Genomic DNA, 5,598 nt, shown 5'->3' on the forward strand with positions numbered 1-5,598 from the left:
CTTAATAATCTCTCCTTGGCTTTTTATACTCCCTCTCACATCTTCCTTGAATTTTTTTATGTCCTTACACTCCTTGCAAAGGTTTGCAATCATAGCTTCCATCCTGGCCATTCTGTCCTCATCATGTGGTGATGGTTGGGTGGAATTGGGGTGTTGAGAGTGGTTGTTGTGGCTTTGATATGGTGGCTGTGAATAGGTGTTTTGTGTGGTATGGTATGGTTTTTTATTGGAATTTTGGTGAGTGGAATTGTTATACTTGGTTGGATTGTGTGGTCTGTGGTCTTGGCCTTAGTTTTGTTAGTTCCCCCACCCAAAGTTTGGGTGGTTTCTCCAACCAGAATTATAGGTTTTAGAGTAAGGATCATTAGTTTGCCTAGATGAATTTCCAAGGTAGTTAGCTTCCTCCTAGTTAGCTCCTTCTTCTGTCTCCAATTCTTCTTGGGGTGAGTGTTGAGTGTGGATAGCTGTAGCCTGAGTCTTTTCCATTTGCTTGGTCAACTCAGCTAGTTGCTTGGTAATCATCTTGTTCTGGGCTAAGATTGTATCCATATGGTTTAATTCCAAGACTCCCCTGTTGTTACTCCTATCTGAGGCATAAAAATACTTATTGTCAGCCACTGCCTCTATAACATCAATGGCCTCTTCAATGGTCTTCTTCTTGTTTAGAGAACCTCCAGATAAGTGATCTACATCCTTCCTTAATTCACAATTCAGCCCTTCATAGAAGATGTGAATTTGCACCCACTCATTAAACATGTCAGGGGGCATTTCTTTGTCAAGTCCTTGAATCTCTCCCAAGCTTCATAAAGAGTTTCACCATCTTGCTGTCTGAATGTCTGCACTTTAGTTCTTAGCCTGTTTACTCTTTGTGGAGGGTAGAACCTTGTAAAAAATCTGCTCATTACATCTTTCCATGTGGTCAAGCTTTCCTTGGGGAATGATTCCAGCCATTTTGATGCTTTGTCCCTCAAAGAAAATGGAAACAGTAGCAATCTATAGGTGTCAGGATGAACACCATTAGATTTAACCGTGTCACATATCCTTTGAAATTTAGTGAGATGCTCATTAGGATCCTCTTGTGCACTTCCTCCAAAAGAACAGTTGTTCTGGACAAGAGTTATGAGCTGAGGCTTCAATTCGAAATTGTTAGCATGGATGGTTGGCCTCTGAATGCTGCTACCACAATTTCCTGGATTTGGATTGAAGTATAATCCCAAGACTCTCCTCTCTTGTCCAGCAGGGTTAGCTCTATGATGAATCTATATTTGACGGTGTATTTTGATTTTCGAATGGATTTTATCACATAAACTCACACTTATTCACTAAAATAGCATGCTTTTGTACTTTCTCCATAAATTATGCTTGATTATGAGAACATTCTCTTTTGTGCTTATTTTGACTAATTTTATTTCGTTTACCTTCCATTCGATACCTTGATGTTATTTGTGAGTGATTTCAGATGAATAAGGTAGAAATGGCTTGGTGGGAATGGAAGAGGAGCATGCATTTGGGAGAAAGCATGAAGAAAACAAAGGAGGAGAGATCAGCCATGCGTGCACAGTTACCCGTGCGTACGCACAGAAGGAATCAGCATGCGTGCGTGCGCACAGCTACCTGTGCGTACGCACAAGAACCCAAGCAGAGTGACTCCAGAGCATCATGAAGTGTGCGTGCGCACAACCCTCTATGCGTACGCACAAGTGGAAATTTGGCAAAGTGTGCGGACGCACACGTCTATGTGTCCGCACAGGTCCCAGCGCATGCCTCCATTAAAAATGCACGTGACTCACGATTTTGGGGCTCTTTTGGCCCATTTCTGAAGGCTTGGAGGCTGGTTTAAGAGGCTATATGAAGGGGAATGCAACACATAACAAGAAAGCCATCTTAGAATAGTAGAAACACATAGTAGGAGTAGGAGTAGTGTAGTATAGAAAATTCTCTCTTAGGGTTTTAATTAGGTTTTATAGCATTTTATACTTCAAGTTTGATTTTGGATTCTAGCAATTGCATTATAAGTATTTCTTTAATTTCTCTTTTAATTTCATCACTTGTTCTACATTTTCATCTATTTCAATTCCCTTTATCAATTTACATAATCTTGCAATTTTGATGTTCTAGTTGTTTAATTTGATGTTGATAGCTTTTATATGTTTGCTTGAGTTGTCTTTATGGATTTTGGTCATTTATGGTTCCTAGCTTTCATTAATTTACCAATTTGGCCATGTTTTATGTTTATGCACTCTATGTGTTTGATGAAATGCCAATTTTAGTTATGGAGTAGATTTTCACCCCTTAGCTTGGGGAAAATGAGCCTATGGATTACTAGAGCCATAATGTCCAACATTTAGTGATAATTCTTGGGAAGTTATTTGATTCTTGTTTCCATTAAAGCTAGCCCTTTACCAACTAGTTTAGTAAGTGGGTTAGAACTTATGGATTAAAGTCAATTATGCTTGCTTGACTTACTCCTCGATGTTTGGGGTTGACTAGGCGAGATTAACTCATGATAATTATCATAGTTGTGGTTATGGCAAGGAAAGGATTCCATAACTCATCCCAAGTCAAGGTTTCATTTATGTTTTGAACCATTTTTCAATCATTTTATAGTTTTACTTGTTTATATTACATACATAGTTCTTTTATTCCTTTATTAGTTTATTAATTGCAATTTTGTCTAGTTCTTTTATCTCTTTATTTCTTTATTGCATCCTTATCATTGAAAACCCTTTTGACCTTCACAACCACAATTGCGCACTCATTGGCATTAATTCCTAGGGAAGATGACCCGGGACTTAAAACTCCCGGTTAAATTGGTTTGAATTGTGACATTATCTTGGATTGAATTTTGATTGAGAGGATCCATTGCCGGTTTGGACTATACTCACAACGGAATTACTTTATCTAGCCTTCCGAATTGGCTTAAATTCTCTCATTTATCACTCCACCTCTTCTAGCATGGTTATTCACCCCTTCTTCATGATGGTTTTCCATATCATCCTCCATGGTTATATCAAAGTATTCCTCCTCTTCTTCTGCACCAACAACCTTTTTTTCCTCTTACTTCCCTCCTTAATCTCAGAAAGGTTCTTTCTGGTTCACTATCAAATGAGGTTGAAATTTCCTTTCTCCTACCTGTCATACAATGAACAAGTACAAGAAACAACAAGTGCAGAGTCTACTAAATAGAGTATAGTTAGTTTGGTTAGAGCAATTTATCAAATAGTTAGTGGGTTAGCTTGCTGGAAAGTAAAGAAGTAAGGTAAAATTAACGAAAAACAACTAAGATTTGCAGAAATTAAATGTAATAGAAGAAATTGGAATTCAAGTAACAAAAGTAAAGAAAAGTGCTCAATCTAGTTATCCTTCAATTTAATAATTGTCAATACAAAACCAATCCCCGGCAACGGCACCATAAACTTGATGCACGAAAACTTGCCTCTTAACAAATTTCCTTCTGGCAAGTGCATCGGATTGTCGTCAAGTAAAAACTCACAAAAGAGTGAGGTCAAATCCCACAAGGATTGGTAGATCGAGTAATTATAATTGGTGAATTATACTAGTTGAGCGAAATCGGAATTGAATTGAGAATTTGTAGAAAGTAAAATTGGCGGGAAACTTAAATTGCAAGAAATTAAATGACAAAAAATTAAATTGCTGGAAATAAAGAACAGGAACTTAAATTGCAAGAAATTAAATGGGAAGGCGGGATTAGCATGAAATTAAAGAGCAGAAAGTAAATAGAATGGGTAGATAAGAGAATGGGGAATTCATTGGGGTCAGGAGATGTACAATTCTTCGGATGAAATTCATTGTCATCTCTTCCGCAAACAATGCATTCATTGGTCTCCTTGGCAATCTTAAGTGATTGGATCCCAATTCCTTGGCTCACCAATCTCTCTAAGCATGAACAATTGTCCAATTCCTTGATTTAAGTTCTCATGGGAAGAGATGAAGTTTGGTCACTGATTATACCACACAAATTCATAGATCAAAGTGTTGGTAGGATTACATGTCACTATACCCATCCAAACCCCAATCTAATCCAATGTGAGAAAGCATTTCTAGCATGATCTCCTCATTCCTCTTCCAAGGTTCTGAGGAGATCCAATTATGAATAGCTTCTTTCCCAATATAACTATCCAATTGGATAAAGAACGAAAGCTTTCTAGTAAAATCAAGAGAAAAGAAAGAAGAAGATGAATGAAAACTAGTATTTATCCATTGAATTACACAGAGCTCCCTGACCCAATGAAAGGGGTTTAGTTGTTCATAGCTCTCAAAATGGAAATTGGAATTGAACGATACATTCTGGAAATTAACTAACAGAGAATGAAAAATACCAAAGAGGTAAAAGTGCCCAGTCTAAAAATGAAAAGAAAAAAATGAAAAGAAAAAGCCCCCTCTAACTTAAATTCTAAGCTATTTATACACTTTCTTCCATTGATCTTCAAGCTTTGATTTGGGCTTTTGGGCTTGATGGAATTGGGTTGAAAATGGCTCCAATTGGTTTTCCTTGGTGTTGAGAAGAGATCTGTGTGAATTTTGAATCCTAATGCTTCACATTTGAGTCAACATTTGAGGGCCAACGTTGACTCAAACGCCATTTGGAACACAACTAGCAAAACCAGAAAGCTTGCTATCATTGGCGTTTGACTCAACGTTGGAGGGCCAACGTCAGCTAACCCACGCATACGTGTACCGTGCGCTTCCGCGCAAAAGGGTCAAAATGCTCATCCACGCGTACGTGTACTGTGCGCGTGGATGCAAGATTTTCATTTTGCAGTTTTAAAACAAAGCAGGGGACGTTGGCCTCAGCGTTGGACCTCCAACGTTCCCTCCAACATTGGCATTTTCACGCGTACGTGTACTACACGCTTACGCGCACATTGGTATTTTTCTCATCCGCGCGTCCGTGTGCTTCACGCTTACGCGTGCCCTTTTGTTCCATCCACGCGTACTTGTCACTGACGCGTACGCGTCAATTCAAAATTCTCAACTCCAATTTCTGGGATTGGCATCGCGGACGTTGGAGACAGCATTTGAGGCAATGTTGGACCTCCAACGTTCGATTTTGGCGCGTACGCGTACGCGTGATGCACGCTTCCGCGCGGATATCAAAATTTGCTTTTTTACACGTACGCGTGATGCACGCTTCCGCGCAGATATCAAAATTTGCTTTTTTTTACGCGTATGCGTCATAGACGCGTACGCGCCACTCAAAATTCATTCAGATCCAGAATTGAAGTTTTTATCACCACGTTGGGGGTAACATTGGATGTCCAACGCTACCTCAAACGTGAGAATCATCCACCATGCAGAGAAGTGCTCTGTTTCTCTTCCAACGTTGCTTCCTCTTCATCCTTTCCATGCTCCTTCTTCAACCTTCCTCCATGCTTTCCTTCTCCTATCATCAACCAATGAATGCATCAAAGCCTTGCTAAAGTCATGAGGATTCTTATGATTCTTAGCATACAAGTAATTATAGCATAAATCATCATGAAATTGCATCAAATTACTCATGGTTGAATGAATATAGGCATACATGAATTTCTACCCAAAATGGCTTACTTATAGCTCAAGAAAGTGCATAAAACCTAT

The 5,598-nt window shown here is 39.0% G+C and overlaps 1 non-coding gene across 1 annotated transcript; it reads left to right on the plus strand.

Annotated features, from left to right (window-relative positions):
- The first annotated feature begins 750 nt into the window (after positions 1-750).
- Positions 751-857, plus strand: LOC148578209 (small nucleolar RNA R71). The gene has a single exon (XR_015903499.1). It is a non-coding gene; the product is annotated as a small nucleolar RNA R71 (small nucleolar RNA).
- Positions 858-5,598: the final 4,741 nt, after the last annotated feature.

The sequence above is a fragment of the Arachis ipaensis genome, chromosome B1 (assembly GCF_059453495.1).
Source record: "Arachis ipaensis isolate K30076 ecotype BB chromosome B1, ASM5945349v1, whole genome shotgun sequence".
In the NCBI taxonomy this organism is placed as follows: Eukaryota; Viridiplantae; Streptophyta; class Magnoliopsida; order Fabales; family Fabaceae; genus Arachis; species Arachis ipaensis.